General features: G+C 41.5%; 1 long non-coding RNA gene across 1 annotated transcript; it reads right to left on the bottom strand.

The window, feature by feature from the left end:
- Positions 1-208: 208 nt before the first annotated feature.
- Positions 209-15575, bottom strand: LOC130272778 (uncharacterized). Its single transcript, XR_008843742.1, has 3 exons — positions 15498-15575; positions 1216-1344; positions 209-1076 (listed from the first exon to the last, which is right to left on the bottom strand). It is a non-coding gene; the product is annotated as an uncharacterized LOC130272778 (long non-coding RNA).
- Between the last annotated feature and the right edge of the window lie 1609 nt (positions 15576-17184).

Raw genomic sequence — 17184 nt, 5'->3', positions numbered from 1 at the left:
CTCTTACCGGGAATGATTAAGAGCAGGGTGGGGGTCATTACCCACAAACCAGGCCGGGCTTTTTGTTGGCCTTAAAACTCAGCTGCCCCACCAGCTGAGGGGAAGATTGGAATGGGGTAGAGACCTGGGAGCTCTAACACAGTGCCAGGAGGGCAGTGTGTGCGTAGTGCCAGGAGGTCAGTGTGTGCAGAGTCTACCCCGTGATAGCTCCAAGAGAGGGAGCTGTTGGATAGTCTGACCACAGTGCTCTCTGCTGCCACCTTTGTCTATGTCAGACCAGGAGAGGTTTGCTATGGGGATGTGCCCCTACTCTGGACAGTTCCTGACACAGACAGAGGTGTCAGCAGAGAGCACTGGGGTCAGACAGGAAAGAAATTCAAAAAGTAAAGAACTTCCTCTGAATTATACAGCAGCTGAAAAGTACTGGAAGGTTTAAGATTTTTAAATAGAAGTAATTTACAAATCTATTTAACTTTCTAGCACCAGTTGATTTACAATAAAATGTTTTCCACCGGAGTACCCCTTTAATTTGGTTGTCTTATTACTATTTAAAGAAGTTACCCAGCAGGAAAAAACGTATTCCCTTTCAGCAGAATTGGGAATAAGTGTCTGATCGCGGGGGTCTGACAGCTGGGTACCGATCTCCCATATGGGGCCCTGTCTCGGCCCCAACTTTGCTCCTGTAAATAACGTTTCGTACCCAGCACAGAACTTGTCGAAAAACGCCCCCTCCATTCATTTCTATGGGAGAGGCGGAGATACGCGAACGCTGTGTCTCCGCCTCTCCCATAGAGATGAATGGAGGGGGTGTGGCATGATGTCAGGACCATGGTCCCCCGAATCCAGAGTTCTGAACATAATGTTTAGAATGCCAAAGGGATATGATGTCTGGCAATGGAGTACCCCTTTAATGTGGGGCATAAAAGACAGAAGTCATCTGAAAGGGGGCACATACTTTTAGAGCATTCAGATTACAGCACACCAAAGCATTAGCCATGTTACAATGTTCTTTTCTGAGCTTTGTCGTCACTGTTCAAAATGCTTCCTGAGCTTCTTGCAGTTCATGGTCATCTTATCTGTAATAAAATACTAATAAAATTCAGATTTGAGACACAGACCCTCATAACACAATGCATAAACACTCATATATCCTCAGGCTTTATTGGTTTCTTTATTTATTTTATTTTTTTTTCATTTCTTACGTCGGAGCGTTACCTGATTTTTGTGACAAGGAAGTGAAGAATAAGAGCAAATTATTATCTTCGTTCTCTTCACAAAAAGATCGATCTTGATATTAAACATGTTATTTGGTTCTGAAGATTCTTGTCACCGCTTCCTAGGAATCTGAAGGGTAACGAAAATAATAATAATGACTAACATGAAGGAGAAAGATGCTATTTAGAAAGAAGAAAAACTCACAGACAGATGGAAACATTTCATCAAAAGTCTTATTGCAGCCCTGTCTAATGAAATATATCTACTATACCTCATATGTACAATAATATAACTACTATAATACTGCTACTATATACAAGAATATAACTACTATAATACTGCTCCTATATACAAGAATATAACTACTATAATACTGCTCCTATGTACAAGAATATAACTACTATAATACTGCTCCTATATACAAGAATATAACTACTATAATACTGCTCCTATGTACAAGAATATAACTACTATAATACTGCTCCTATATACAAGAATATAACTACTATAATACTGCTCCTATGTACAAGAATATAACTACTATAATACTGCTCCTATATACTGTCACGATCCCGGCTGGTAGGAGGTGGATCCTCTGTGCCAGAGAGGGATTGGCGAGGACCGTGCTAGTGGACCGGTTCTAAGTCACTACAGGTTTTCACCAGAGCCCGCCGCAAAGCGGGATGGTCTTGCTGCGGCGGTAGTGACCAGGTCGTATCCACTAGCAACGGCTCAACCTCTCTGACTGCTGAAGATAGGCGCGGTACAAGGGAGTAGACAAAGGCAAGGTCGGACGTAGCAGAAGGTCGGGGCAGGCAGCAAGGATCGTAGTCAGGGGCAACGGCAGGAGGTCTGGAACACGGGCTAGGAAGAAACAAGGGAACGCTTTCACTAGGCACAAGGGCAACAAGATCCGGCGAGGGAGTGCAGGGGAAGTGAGGTATATATAAGGAGTGCACAGGTGAACACACTAATTAGAACCACTGCGCCAATCAGCGGCGCAGTGGCCCTTTAAATCGCAGAGACCCGGCGCGCGCGCGCCCTAGGGAGCGGGGCCGCGCGCGCCGGGACAGGACCGACGGAGAGCGAGTCAGGTACGGGGACCGGGGTGCGCATCGCGAGCGGGCGCCACCCGCATCGCGAATCGCATCCCGGCTGGAGGCGGTACCGCAGCGCACCCGGTCAGTGGATCTGATCGGGGCGCTGCAGCAACGAGGATGAGGCGAGCGCTCCGGGGAGGAACGGGGACCCGGAGCGCTCGGCGTAACAGTACCCCCCCCTTGGGTCTCCCCCTCTTCTTGGGGCCAAAGAACCTGAGGAAAAAAAACTCAATTTTTTTGTGATGAGGTCCGATGCACATTAGGAGGGGTTCCGTGCGGTAACGCACGGCACAGTCCAATCTTTCATTGTCAACACAATTGATGTAGAGGGGTCCGGCGAGACTGGTCACAGGGACGTTGAACCTGTTGATAAGAGAGGCCAAAAAAAAATTTCCTGCAGATCCGGAATCCAAGAAGGCCATAGTAGAGAAGGAGAAGGTAGAGGAAGATATCCGCACAGGCACAGTAAGGCGTGGAGAAGCAGAGTTGACATCAAGAACTGTGTCACCTTTGTGCGGAGTCAGCGTACGTCTTTCCAGGCGGGGAGGACGGATAGGACAATCCTTCAGGAAGTGTTCGGTACCGGCATAGTACAGGCAAAGATTCTCCATGCGGCGTTGTGTCCTCTCTTGAGGTGTCAAGCGAGACCGGTCAACTTGCATAGCCTCCACGGCGGGAGGCACAGGAACGGTTTGCAGAGGACCAGAGGAGAGAGGAGCCGGGGAGAAAAAACGCCTCGTGCGAACAAAGTCCATATCCAGGCGGAGCTCCAGACGCCATCCGGAAAAACGCATGTCAATGCGAGTGGCAAGATGAATGAGTTCATGTAGGTTAGCAGGAGTTTCTCGTGCGGCCAGAACATCTTTAATGTTGCTGGATAGGCCTTTTTTAAAGGTCGCGCAGAGAGCCTCACTATTCCAGGACAACTCGGAAGCAAGAGCACGGAACTGAATGGCGTATTCGCCAACGGAAGAAACACCCTGGGCCAGGTTCAGCAGGGCAGTCTCGGCAGAAGAAGCTCGGGCAGGCTCCTCGAAGACACCACGGACCTCAGCGAAGAAGGACTGGACTGTGGCTGTGGCAGGATCATTGCGGTCCCAGAGTGGTGTGGCCCCAGACAAGGCCTTTCCAGAAAGGAGACCACGGCAGAGTCTAGAGTCCTCATCAAATTTGTCCGGCAGGGACAAGCAGGGGTTAGGAGCGGCCGGTTGCTGCGGAGGAGTTGCAGGAGCCGGCGGAGGAGATGGTTGTTGCAGTTGCAGCTGCTGTGACAGTGACAGCAGCTGCTGTAACTGTGACTTCAGTTGCTGTGTCACGGTGGACAAGTATGCCAGCTGGTGATTTTGTTGGGTGATCATCGTGAAAATGTCGGCAAGACTTGACAGCGGTACCTCAGCGGAATCCATGGCCGGATCTACTGTCACGATCCCGGCTGGTAGGAGGTGGATCCTCTGTGCCAGAGAGGGATTGGCGAGGACCGTGCTAGTGGACCGGTTCTAAGTCACTACAGGTTTTCACCAGAGCCCGCCGCAAAGCGGGATGGTCTTGCTGCGGCGGTAGTGACCAGGTCGTATCCACTAGCAACGGCTCAACCTCTCTGACTGCTGAAGATAGGCGCGGTACAAGGGAGTAGACAAAGGCAAGGTCGGACGTAGCAGAAGGTCGGGGCAGGCAGCAAGGATCGTAGTCAGGGGCAACGGCAGGAGGTCTGGAACACGGGCTAGGAAGAAACAAGGGAACGCTTTCACTAGGCACAAGGGCAACAAGATCCGGTGAGGGAGTGCAGGGGAAGTGAGGTATATATAAGGAGTGCACAGGTGAACACACTAATTAGAACCACTGCGCCAATCAGCGGCGCAGTGGCCCTTTAAATCGCAGAGACCCGGCGCGCGCGCGCCCTAGGGAGCGGGGCCGCGCGCGCCGGGACAGGACCGACGGAGAGCGAGTCAGGTACGGGGACCGGGGTGCGCATCGCGAGCGGGCGCCACCCGCATCGCGAATCGCATCCCGGCTGGAGGCGGTACCGCAGCGCACCCGGTCAGTGGATCTGACCGGGGCGCTGCAGCAACGAGGATGAGGCGAGCGCTCCGGGGAGGAACGGGGACCCGGAGCGCTCGGCGTAACATATACAAGAATATAACTACTATAATACTGCTCCTATGTACAAGAATATAACTACTATAATACAGTTATACTGCTCCTATATACAAGAATATAACTACTATAATACTGCTCCTATATACAAGAATATAACTACTATAATACTGCTCCTATATACAAGAATATAACTACTATAATACTGCTCCTATATACAAGAATATAACTACTATAATACAGCTTCTATATACAAGAATATAACTACTATAATACTGCTCCTATATACAAGAATATAACTACTATAATACTGCTCCTATATACAAGAATATAACTACTATAATACTGCTTCTATGTACAAGAATATAACTACTATAATACTGCTCCTATATACAAGAATATAACTACTATAATACTGCTCCTATGTACAAGAATATAACTACTATTATACAGTTATACTGCTCCTATATACAAGAATATAACTACTATAATACTGCTCCTATATACAAGAATATAACTACTATAATACTGCTCCTATATACAAGAATATAACTACTATAATACTGCTCCTATATACAAGAATATAACTACTATAATACTGCTCCTATATACAAGAATATAACTACTATAATACTGCTTCTATATACAAGAATATAACTACTATAATACTGCTCCTATATACAAGAATATAACTACTATAATACTACTCCTATATACAAGAATATAACTACAATAATACTGCTCCTATATACAAGAATATAACTACTGTAATACTGCTCCTATGTACAGGAATATAACTACTATAATACTACTCCTATATACAAGAATATAACTACTATAATACTGCTCCTATATACAAGAATATGACTACTAAAATACTGCTCCTATATACAAGAATATAACTACTATAATACTGCTCCTATATACAAGAATATAACTACTATAATACAGCTCCTATATACAAGAATATAACTACTATAATACTGCTTCTATATACAAGAATATAACTACTATAATACTGCTCCTATATACAAGAATATAACTACTATAATACTGCCTCCTATGTACAATAATACAACTACTATAATATTGCTCCTCAAGAATACAACTACTATAATACTGCTCCTATATCCAAGAATACAACTACTATAATACTGCCTCCTATATACAAGAATATAACTACTATAATACTGCTCCTATATACAAGAATATAACTACTATAATACTGCTCCTATATACAAGAATGTAACTACTATAATACTGCTCCTATATACAAGAATATTACTACTATAATACTGCTCCTATATACAAGAATATAACTACTATAATACTGCTCCTATATACAAGAATATAACTACTATAATACTGCTCCTATATCCAAGAATATAACTACTATAATACTCCTCCTATATACAAGAATATAACTACTATAATACTGCTCCTATATACAAGAATATAACTACTATAATACTGCTCCTATATACAAGAATATAACTACTATAATACTGCTCCTATATACAAGAATATAACTACTATAATACTGCCTCCTATATACAAGAATATAACTACTATAATAGCAAAATGAGAAAAAGGTTGCTTCTGCACTCACCCTTCTTGCGCTGCTTCACTGTGTCACTGAGTTAGTCCATGTACGGCCGGCCGCTGTACGGGAGATGATACGGAGAGATCGCTGCAGCCGGAGCTGAGCGGTGACAGCTACGAGCTCGTATCGCGGTTAAAACCGCTTCTTCGGGCCTCCGCGAACCGCGAAACGAGCTCGTAGCTGTCACCGCTCAGCTCCGGCTGCAGCGATCTCTCCGTATCATCTCCCGTACAGCGGCCGGCCGTACATGGACTAACTCAGTGACACAGTGAAGCAGCGCCAGAAGGGTGAGTGCAGAAGCAACCTTTTTCTCAATTTGCTATTTTGGACATTGTTCTCTCCTGCTTTTTTGCACCACCCCGCTCCATACCTCTGACATCCCCTGTCACAGTGTACACACTCCCGGATATTGTGGGTGACCGCGGTGCGGTCCTATCTCTCTATCTCCCCTCCACATAACTACTATAATACTGCCTCCTATATACAGGACTATATATATATATATATATATATATATATATATATATATATATATATTTATTTATTTATTTTTTGTATTATTTTTTTTGCATTATATTATAATATAATAGCAATGAGTTGTCTCTATAATAGCAATGAGTTGTCTCTGTAATAACAAGGGGTTGGTTGTCTATATAATAACAAGGGGTTGTCTATATAATAACAAGGGGTTGTCTACATAATAACAAGGGGTTGTCTAAATAATAACAGGGGGTTGTCTATATAATAACAAGGGGTTGTCTATATAATAACAAGGGGTTGTCTATATAATAACAAGGGGTTGTCTAAATAATAACAAGGGGTTGTCTATATAATAACAAGGGGTTGTCTATATAATAACAATGGGTTGTCTCTATAATAACAAGGGGTTGTCTATATAATAACAATGGGTTGTCTCTATAATAACAAGGGGTTGTCTATATAATAACAAGGGGTTGTCTATATAATAACAAGGGGTTGTCTATATAATAACAAGGGGTTGTCTATATAATAACAAGGGGTTTTCTATATAATAACAAGGGGTTGTCTATATAATAACAAGGGGTTGTCTATATAATAACAAGGGGTTGTCTATATAATAACAAGGGGTTGTCTCTATAATAGCAAGGGGTTGTCTATATAATAACAGGGGGTTGTCTATATAATAACAAGGGGTTGTCTCTATAATAATAAGAGGTTGTCTATATAATAACAAGGGGTTGTCTCTATAATAACAAGGGGTTGTCTATATAATAACAAGGAGTTGTCTATATAATAACAAGGGGTTGTCTCTATAATAACAAGGGGTTGTTTATATAATAACAAGGGGTTGTCTATATAATAACAAGGGGTTGTCTATATAATAACAAGGGGTTGTCAGTACAATAACAAGGGGTTTTCTATATAATAACAAGGGGTTGTCTATATAATAACAAGGGGTTGTCTATACGATAACAAGGGGTTGTCTATATGATAACCAGGGGTTGTCTATATAATAACAATGGGTTGTCTCTATAATAACAAGGGGGTTGTCTCTATAATAACAAGGGGTTGTCTATATAATAACAAGGGGTTGTCTACATAATAACAAGGGGTTGTCTATATGATAACAAGGGGTTGTCTCTATAATAACAAGAGGTTGTCTCTATAATAATAAGGGGTTGTCTATACTATAACAAGGGGTTGTCTATATAATAACAAGGGGTTGTCTAAATAATAACAAGGGGTTGTCTATACTATAACAAGGGGTTGTCTATATGATAACAAGGGGTTGTCTATATAATAACAAGGGGTTGTCTCTATAATAACAAGGGGGTTGTCTCTATAATAACAAGGGGTTGTCTATATAATAACAAGGGGTTGTCTATATAATAACAAGGGGTTGTCTCTATAATAACAAGGGGTTGTCTCTATAATAACAAGGGGTTTGTCTCTATAATAACAAGGGGTTGTCTATATAATAACAAGGGGTTGTCTATATAATAACAAGGGGTTGTCTCTATAATAACAAGGGGTTGTCTCTATAATAACAAGGGGTTTGTCTCTATAATAACAAGGGGTTGTCTATATGATAACAAGGGGTTGTCTATATAATAACAAGGGGTTGTCTATATAATAACAAGGGGTTGTCTATATAATAACAAGGGGTTGTCTCTATAATAACAAGGGGTTGTCTATATAATAACAAGGAGTTGTCTATATAATAACAAGGGGTTGTCTCTATAATAACAAGGGGTTGTTTATATAATAACAAGGGGTTGTCTATATAATAACAAGGGGTTGTCTATATAACAAGGGGTTGTCTCTATAATAACAAGGGGTTGTCTATATAATAACAAGGAGTTGTCTATATAATAACAAGGGGTTGTCTCTATAATAACAAGGGGTTGTCTATATAATAACAAGGGGTTGTCTATATAATAACAAGGGGTTGTCTATATAATAACAAGGGGTTGTCTCTATAATAACAAGGGGTTGTCTATATAATAACAAGGGGTTGTCTATATGATAACAAGGGGTTGTCTATATAATAACTCCGAGACCTTCTTAGACATTAACCATCGCTGTCCGCCTGATGTAAATACTTGTATTTAATCCCATTTACATGATAACATCTGGAAATAATTCAATATGTTTAAAGTTTTTAATTTTTTATTAGGGTAATATCTCCATGAGAATAAACAGCGCCCCCCTCAGGCTTTGTTTGATATGACTCCCACACTATTTAAATATCTTGCGCTCTGGGGTTTGTGAAATCTTCACAGTCACATTTCCGAGTGTTTTTTTAATTAAATGAACTGTTGGGATATTTATTTATTTTTAATGCAGATTTATTTTATTCATTATTTGGGTTTTCAGATTTTCAGTTGGAAACATTGTAATTAAATGTGTCTAGGGGGGCTCCGAATGGAAACCTGGAGGAGTTAGAAGCACATGGAGCCGCGTCTGACCCCAGGTAAGAATACACCCAATGAAATATTAATCATATTCTCTTATATGAAATATTAAAGTGAGAGGTCAGGTTTCTCGCACTTAGCAGCTACAGTACATTTAACAATGGGGAAGTCTCCGATGGGTGCTCAGGTTATGCGCCGGACGGGTTGTGAACCCTCAACTTGTGACCTTGACACACAAAACTACTTATAGTCAGAATGAGCTAATATATTGTGATACTGATGTATAAAAAAGAAAATGAAAGATGTCCATAAAATGGTTCAGCAGCACAATTTCAGGTAAGAATCCTTCTTTTTTTGTTAAGTTAAGCCATAAAAATATATGAATCAAACCACACAACGTAAAAACACTATGCATCAGGCCTGACTCGTTTCGGTCTTACGACCTTAATCATAGAATTGGGTCTATGATTAAGGTCGTACAACCGAAACACGCCAGGCCTGATGCGTAATGTTTTTATTTCACGTGATTTTTTTTGGTGGCTTAATTTAGAGGAATACTCAGCTGCCCCAGCGTACAGAATATTTTGTTCCGATCGCTTGGAGGGGGCGGCGGGGGTTGTGACATCACGGCCACACCCCTTGTGCCGTCATACCACGCCCCCTCAATGCAAGTCTATGGGAGGGGTGTGGCGACTGCCACGCCCCTTCCCATAGACTTTCATTGAGGGGCGTGGCCTTTCTTTCTAAATGAACGCCAGGTGCTGCACAGAGAATGTGGGGGGGGGGGGGGGTCCCAGCAGCAGGACCCCCGCAATCAGATGTCTTATCTCCATCCTTTGGATAGGGGATAAGATGTCTAGGAGCGGTGTACCGCTTCATAGGGGTTATCCATGAATCCAAAAACAGCTTATTTCTTTTAAAAACAGCTCCCTCTATGTCCCCAGGATGGGTGTGGTATTACAACTTGGCTCCATTTACTTTAATGAAACTGAGCTTCAGAACCACACCCAACCTGGAGACAGAGAGGGAGCGGTTTTTGAAAGAAATAAGCTCTGTTTCAATTCCTGGATAACCCTTTTAGTAAAAAAATAAAAATAAAAAAAGATTTAAAAAAATAATAATAAGTAAAAAAAAAGTTATTACCTGAAATCGAGCTGCTGAACTACCCTTCACTTTATTTTCTGGACAGTGTCTGGGGCCTTTCATCCTCTTTCTGGATAAGTCCAGATTTTTGGCCAGTGTGCGTGGCTCCATTATCGGAGAGAGAGAGAGTAAGAGCTGATTTATATTTTCCTATTACATATATAAAAAATGAAAGATGGCAAATAGCTCATTCCGTATACCATATTCAACAAGGTCCACTACTGAAGAGGTATATGTAGAGATTTAGTGAGAAGAGTGAAAGGAGATGGAACGAGCACGGACTACACAAAAACAAATGGGATTCAAAAATGACCTAACATCTGGATCTGTGGAATTTGCTGTAGTAAATGTGAGACAGTAACAAAAATGGTGGTCGGGACCACTATATTTCCCCAAGATACCTGTTTGTGGACATTAGGTTTCCAGGAAAAGCTGGGTGAGACTTAGCTTGCTACGGAATTTGCTAACTCCTATAATAGAGAATGGGGAAAATATGGGATGAAAGGTAGATTTGGTAGTGGGGCTTTTCATCCTCTTTCTGCATCAGTCCAGATTTTTGGGTTGACCCCAAGTCAGCACAGGTGCCGAGGCCGAATCCTCTTTCTGGATCAGATTAATACTGAGCTTACAAAAGGCATAACCAAGTCTGCACTTAGAGGCTGTGAGGAACCTCTAAAGAATTGGAGTACTGAGATGGGCAGCCTAAATAAAGAGCATATTTACCTTGTGTGAGTAACACATTTTCGGTGGTTGTTTTGTTGGGTCTAGTAGGAAGTCATCTGTACAGAGAGGGGAGATTTTTGTGTCGAAAACGCTGGGCAAGCAGGATTTATTTAGTATTTGTTTGTGTAAAGACTAAAAATATAAAGACAGGCAAAGTCCTGTTTGTACTTTACTAAAAAGGGCCCAACCCTCATGTCACATGGGTCTCACACAGTAACAGTGGATTCACACTTATTGGCCCTGATTTACTATTGTAAACCCGATGTTTTGTCAGATTGTGCACCAGATTCTGGCGCATTGCACCAGAAATTCTGTCTGCAGCAGAGTTTGCAAAATGTAGGGAAACCTTAGTAAATACTGTGGACATTTTTTTTTAGGGAATTAAAACCCACAAAGAAAACTACACAACACTCTTAGTAAATCAGGGTCATTGAGTGAAGGAATGCAGAGGATATGGATCTCTATGAGATAGAATTATCAATCAACTACAGTATTAAAAACAATGAAAAATGTTCTATTTTGTCAGGAGATATAGAGTCAGGCTATCCATGAATACATAATCCCAGCCCGGATTTTTCCTCACCATGTGCATAACCTTACATTTATCAGTGTTGAACCTCATCTACCACTTCTCAGCCCAAACCTCCAACCTATCCAGATCCATTTGTAACAGTGCACTGTCCTCTATTGTGTTATCTGCCACACACAGTGCACAGTCCTCTATTGTGTTTACCACTTCACAGAGTTTAGTGTCATCTGCAAAGATTGCTACTTTACTATTCAAACTCTCTACAAGTTTACTAATAAATATATACTAACAGTTACGCAAGCAGAATAAGTACCATTAATAACCACCCTCTGTTTCCTATCACTGAGCCAGTTACTTACCCACTTGCACACATTTTCCCCCAGCCCAATCCTTCTGATTTTATGCACCAACCTTTTATGTGGCACCGTATCAAATGTTTTGAAAAAATCCAGATATACAACATCCAGCGATTCCCCCTGGTCCAGTCTGGAGCTCACCTCCTCATAAAAGCTGATCAGGTTAGTATGACAGGACCGATCCCTCATAAAGCCATGCTGATATGGGGTCATACATTTATTTTTATCAAGATACTCCAAAATAGCATCTCTTAGAAAGCCCTCAAACAATTTACATACAATGGAGGTTAAACTAACAGGTCTATAATTATTTTTAAATATTGGCACCACATTTGCAATGTGCCAGTCCTGGGGAACAGTCCCTGTCACTATAGAGTCTAATAAATATTAAAAATAGGGGTCTGTCTATTACATTACTTAATTCCTTAAGAACACGGGGGTGAATGCCATCTGGACCTGGTGATTTGTCTATTTAGATTTTTTGTAGGTGACACTGTACTTCTTCCTGGGTTAGACAGGTGAACTGTACTTTTTCCTGGGTTAGACAGGTGACCTGTTCTGGGGCGTTTACCTTATCACACTGTATTTCACCTGGCATTTCATTTTCCTCGGTGAATACAGTGGAGAAGAATGTGTTTAATATTTTTGTTTTTTACTAATGCTATATTGTGCTACATAACTATCGTTATATTTCCTATAATTTCCTCCTTATGGTTTTTTAAAGGGCCAACATTTTCATTGTTAACCTTTTGCTATTTATATAGTTAAAGAACATTTTGGGGTTAGTTTTACACTCTTAGAGTCTTTCTGTCTCTATTTTTGCTGTTTTTATCTGTTTTTACATATTTTACATTTTTCTCTATAGCTTTTTAATGCTTCTTCAATGCCGTCCTCTTTTAGTAGTTTAAATGTTTTATTTTTGTCATTTATTGCCCCTTAACATTTCTATTCATCCATATTGGTTTTCTTTTATTCCTGACCCTTTTATTCCCATAAGGTATATACATCTCACAGTGAGAATTTAAAATATTCTTAGAAGTCTCCCATTTAGTGTCAGTATTCTTGTTTTTGAGGACATTATCCCATTTTATATAGTCAAGGGCTTCTCTGAGTTGATCAAACTTTGCCTTCCTAAAGTTCATTGTTTTTGTGAATTGTTAAGATTCCCGTATTGAAGAACAAGTTATAATGTATTATATTATGATCATTATTCCCTAGGTGTCCTTCTACTTGCACATTAATTACTCTGTCAGGTCTGTTGGTTAATATTAAGTCCAGTAGGGCGCCCCCTCTGGTTGGGCCCTGCACCATTTGGGACAGATAATTGTCTTTAGCTATAGTCAGAAACCTGTTTCCTTTATGAGATTCACAGGTCTCAGTCTCCCAGTTTATATCAGGATAGTTAAAGTCCCCCAGTATTGTCACCTCATTCTGATTTGCTGCCTTGTTTATTTGTCTCAGTAATTGATCTTTTCAACACTGATAAATGTAAGGTAATGCACATGGGGAGGAAAAATCCAGGCTGGGATTATGTATTAAATGGGAGAACAATTGGGACAAGTGACGCGGAAAAGGACTTAGGAGTCTTAGTTAACAGTAAATTTAGCTGTAGTGACCAGTTTCGGGCAGCTGCGGCCAAGGCAAATAAAATCATGGGGGGCATCAATAGGGGCACAGATGCCGACGACAAGGAAATAATTCTACCACTGTACAAATCACTAGTCAGACCACACATAGAATACTGTGTACAGTACTGGTCAGACCACACATAGAATACTGTGTACAGTACTGGTCAGACCACACATAAAATACTGTGTACAGTACTAGTCAGACCACACATAGAATACTGTGTACAGTACTAGTCAGACCACACATAGAATACTGTGTACAGTACTGATCAGACCACACATGGAATACAGTGTAAAGCACTGGTCAGACCACACATAAAATACTGTGTACAGTACTAGTCAGACCACACATGGAATACTGTGTACAGTACTGGTCAGACCACACATAGAATACTGTGTACAGTACTGGTCAGACCACACATAGAATACTGTGTACAGTACTGGTCAGACCACACATAGAATACTGTGTACAGTACTAGTCAGACCACACATAGAATACTGTGTACAGTACTAGTCAGACCACACATAGAATACTGTGTACAGTACTGGTCAGACCACACATGGAATACAGTGTAAAGCACTGGTCAGACCACACATAGAATACTGTGCACAGTACTGGTCAGACCACACATGGAATACTGTGCACAGTACTGGTCAGACCACACATGGAATACTGTGCACAGTACTGGTCAGACCACACATAGAATACTGTGTACAGTACTGGTCAGACCACACATAGAATACTGTGTACAGTACTGGTCAGACCACACATGGAATACTGTGCACAGTACTGATCAGACCACACATGGAATACTGTGTACAGTACTGGTCAGACCACACATAGAATACTGTGTACAGTACTGGTCAGACCACACATAGAATACTGTGTACAGTACTGGGCACCAGTGTACAAGAAAGATATAGTGGAGCTGGAGAGGGTTCAAAGACGGGCAACCAGAATAATACGGGGAATGGGAGGACTACAGTACCCAGAAAGATTATCAGAATTAGGGTTATTTAGTGTAGAAAAAAGAAGGCTTAGTGGAGACCCAATAACTATGTATAAATATATCAGGGGGCCGTACAGAGATCTCTCCATGATCTATATATACAGGGGGGCATCCTCTACGTTTAGAGGAAAGAAGGTTTCTACACCAGAACAGACAGGGGTTCTTTACTGTAAGAGCAGTGAGACTGTGGAACTCTCTGCCTGAGGAGGTGGTCATGGGGAACTCGGTAAGAGAATTCAAAAGGAGTCTGGATGCATTTTTGGAGAGTAATAACATTGCTGGTTATGGATTCTAGATTTATAGGGACAGAACATTGATCCAGGGATTTATTCTGATGCCATATTTGGAGTCGGGAAGGAATTTTTACCTCTAGTATGAGGGTTTTTTGCCTTCCTCTGGATCAACACAGTAGGGAGAGAGGGAGAATCTGGGGAACTACTGAGACAACACCCCACTGACAACAAGTGGCTTACACAGCTTCCTGTTAGGAGAGGGGGAGGAGCCAGGGAGCCGCTGAGACAACACCACACTGACAATAAGAGGGCTACACAACTTCATGTCAGGGGTGAATCAATGAAAAACATGCTGAAGCCAGTACAATTTGGGATTATACTGTATTAGTAAGTTGCAGCAATAGAAGAAAGAATCAACTAACCCCAAAGCCAACGATTCCGAGCACGGAGAGGGTGCGGACTGCACCTTTTAAATGGCAAAGACAAGGAGACTCCAGTTCGATTACAGATCCAATAGCCGTTTTTATTCACATAAAGCTACACGAATCACAGGTACCGGATGATACATCCTGCTTTGTATCTGCGATCCTGCATTGTATCTGTGATTCGTGTAGCTTTATGTGAATAAAAACGGCTATTGGATCCGTAATCAAACTGGAGTCTCCTTGTCTTTGTATAAGTAAGTTATTTAGTAAGTGATAGTCTTATATACAGTGAATACAATTCTCTGATGCTGGAATACCCCTTTAAGCAAAGTCTTTACATACAGTTGGCTTAGGGCAAATATGCAAAAGCAGTGAAAACGATAGCAGCAGCTGAAGTGAATGCAAAAGAAAGAATTGCTATGGAAGCAGCGTTATCTGGTTCAAAATATTCCCTCCATGGGTCCCACCAGCAGCCCCTATCCCATCACCCGGGTACCTCTATGACCTGCTCTATGTGTGCGGCGTGTGATCATTAGTAAATAACCTGAGGGAATCGGCTCCTCTTCATATCACATACAGGACTCATCAAAATTGTTTGTTGCCATGACATCAGTCGATTCCCATTGAGGAGACATCATATTCCTGCCTAACCCACCCATGTTCATTTTTATGTATTTTTTTGTTTTTACGTTATATTAACATATAGACAATGAGATAAGCATAATAAAAGAATAGAATAAACAGAGGAGCAACAGCACCACCTTCTGGTGAAAGAACAAAATGACTGATAGTGACTTAGTACTGCAGAAATTGACTACATTTTTCTGTATACAATAATTACAATTATTTTAGTCAATATTTAACCCCTTAAGAGGTAACTATAATGTTGGTGTGGTGGCAGGATACACGTTCAAGCTCCTAGCAACTCTTTAGCCCGCTGCTAAAGCGAGTAGTCTACAGAATTGCCAGAAGTCCATAGTCTTGCCTTGCTAGGAAAAGGGAAAAAAATATTGAATGCATGAAGAAAAGGGAGGTGCAAAAAGGCCTGGAAAGCCAAGACAACAGCTGAAATCTATCAGTAATTCAAAAGCAATCCAGCCCCTAGTCAGTGCAAATTAATATCAGCCGGTTTCATACCCAACTGATGGCTACAAAAGGGTCTCATGGCCAAGATGTCACACAAGACACATCTCATGGTGGGGAAAAGCAAAGAGCTGAAAGCACAGGATAAAAGCAAAGAGCTGTCTCAAGACCTTGGCAACCTAATTATTGTAAAACATAACAATGGCATTGGTTACACATGTATTTGTAAGCTTCTGAAGGTCCCAGTGAGCTCTGTTGGGGCCATAATACGGAAGTAGAAAGACAGAATTTCACCATAAATTTGCCTCGAGCAGGTGCTCCTCACAAGATTTCTGACAGGGAAGAAAAGAGCTATCAGAAGAGTTGTCCAAGAGCCAAGGACACTTGTAGAGAGCCCCAGAAAGATCTGGAATTAGCATTCACAACTTTTATTTGATCTTCATTATGTCCTGGGGTACAGACATGTTTGGCCACAAGTAGATGTGTTTTTGTCTTATATTGTATTGTGATGGGGCCTCCTTGTCGCGTTTAGTCGCGGCCCTGTTTCTCTAACCCAACTGGACATATAGTGCAGAGGGTCAAGGAGACCACATTAGATATAGAGCAAGTGAATGTCCCCAAAATCTTAAAGTCCATTTCTGTGTTAGGGATACGAATTCCTTCTATGATAATACTATGGGAGACTTCAGGCAAAGAAAAGTTTAAGAATGGCACTCACCCATCTGGCACAGGAACGGTGAAGTTTATAGTGCAAACATAGATAAACAGCAGTTCAGCATCATGGGAGAGGGACGCCGACAGCGTCGGCGTCCCTCTCCCATGATGCTGAACTGCTGTTTGTCTATGTTTGCACAATAAACTTCCCCGTTCCTGTGCTAGATGGGTGAGTGCCATTCTTGAACTTTCCTTTACCTGATGTTTTGATCGACTTGCATTCCCGAATTGTACACCCTTCATTGGCACAGGTTTACTTACCGATATCCATTTGACTTACCTGCACACAGTGTCGCTAATGTTCAGCTGTGCCGAACGCTATCTCTACTTTGTTGCCCATACTATGGGAGACCGTTTTTCAGGCCCTTAAAGGGGTACTCCACTGGAAAACATTTTTTTTTTTATTATATCAACTGATGCCAGAAAGTTAAACA

This window comes from Hyla sarda, chromosome 5 (assembly GCF_029499605.1).
Source record: "Hyla sarda isolate aHylSar1 chromosome 5, aHylSar1.hap1, whole genome shotgun sequence".
NCBI classification, from domain to species: domain Eukaryota; kingdom Metazoa; phylum Chordata; class Amphibia; order Anura; family Hylidae; genus Hyla; species Hyla sarda.
This window is presented reverse-complemented; position numbering and strand designations above follow the sequence as displayed.